Source organism: Haliaeetus leucocephalus, unplaced genomic scaffold (assembly GCF_000737465.1).
Source record: "Haliaeetus leucocephalus isolate CR32 unplaced genomic scaffold, Haliaeetus_leucocephalus-4.0 Scaffold304, whole genome shotgun sequence".
Classification (NCBI taxonomy): Eukaryota; Metazoa; Chordata; class Aves; order Accipitriformes; family Accipitridae; genus Haliaeetus; species Haliaeetus leucocephalus.
The window spans coordinates 62,985-64,231 of NW_010972740.1; positions in this window are offsets into that span (position 1 = coordinate 62,985).

The window sequence follows — 1,247 nt, forward strand, 5'->3', positions numbered from 1 at the left end:
CAGCATCTGTCATGTAAAGTTTCTAATGAGCTTTTTACCTGAGGATTTTGCTTGTTCACGCTGGTGGTAACAGAGAACTCAGTGGCATTTATACCATTCTGCTTGGTGAATCTGTGGCCATAACACATCTAATTCACCTTAGTGAAAGTCAGTTTGCTCTCTAATGATTAACTGTTCTTCCTGCGTACTTAGAATTGCTTAGGAGGAAAATTCAATAGTTCCCTAACCAATCTAACATTGCACCCTTTTGTGCCAATAAATAGTCACTTAGGGGACAACAAGTTATAAGAGGTAGAAATGTGTATCAGTAGAAACTGGAAGCTGACTTGCTTCATGGGCCAAAGTGATGAACCTCTCCATAAAGGTGTTGCAGCTGAACTAACATATATGGTTCTCAGAACTGATTGCAAAGCCATGTCCTGTTTCAGTTCCAGCATATTAAGAGTCTCCCACATTAGTCAAAAATAACCTAATGGGATTTACTGAACAACATCACCTAGTGGGCAAAGCTGCTTGCAGGGGAATGTTAGCTTATCACTCTTCTTACATCAGTTTTAAGGTAGTAAAAAAATTTGCATGGGATATTCACCTTTCATACTGGAGCTTTATGTTTATCGATTTTTTTTCACCCAATTAAAGAAGAACTGCAGTAAAAGACAATAAAAAATGTTTCTATAAATACATTAACAACAAAAGGAGGGCTGAGGAGAATCTCCATCCTTTATCGGATGCGAGGGGAAACATAGTGACAAAGGATGAGGAAAAGGCCAAGGTACTTAATGCCTTCTTTGCCTCAGTCTTTAATAGTAAGACCAGTTGTTCTCAGGGTACCCAGCCCCCTGAGCTGGAAGACAGGGACAGGGAGCAGAATGAAGCCCCCATAATCCAAGGGGAAATGGTTAGCGACCTGCTACATCACTTAGACACACACAAATCTATGGGTCCGGATGGGATCCACCCAAGGGTGCTGAGGCAGCTGGCTGAAGTGCTCACCAAGCCACTTTCTATCATTTATCAGCAGTCCTGGCTAACTGGGGAGATCCCAGTTGACTGGAGGTTAGCAAATGTGACTTCAATCTACAAGAAGGGCTGGAAGGAGGATTCGGGGAACTACAGGTCTGTCAGTCTGACCTCAGTGCCAGGGAAGGTTATGGAGCAGATCATCCTGAGCACCATCACATGGCATGTACAGGACAACCAGGTGATCAAGCCCAGTCAGCACAGGTTTATGAAAGGCAGGTCCTGCT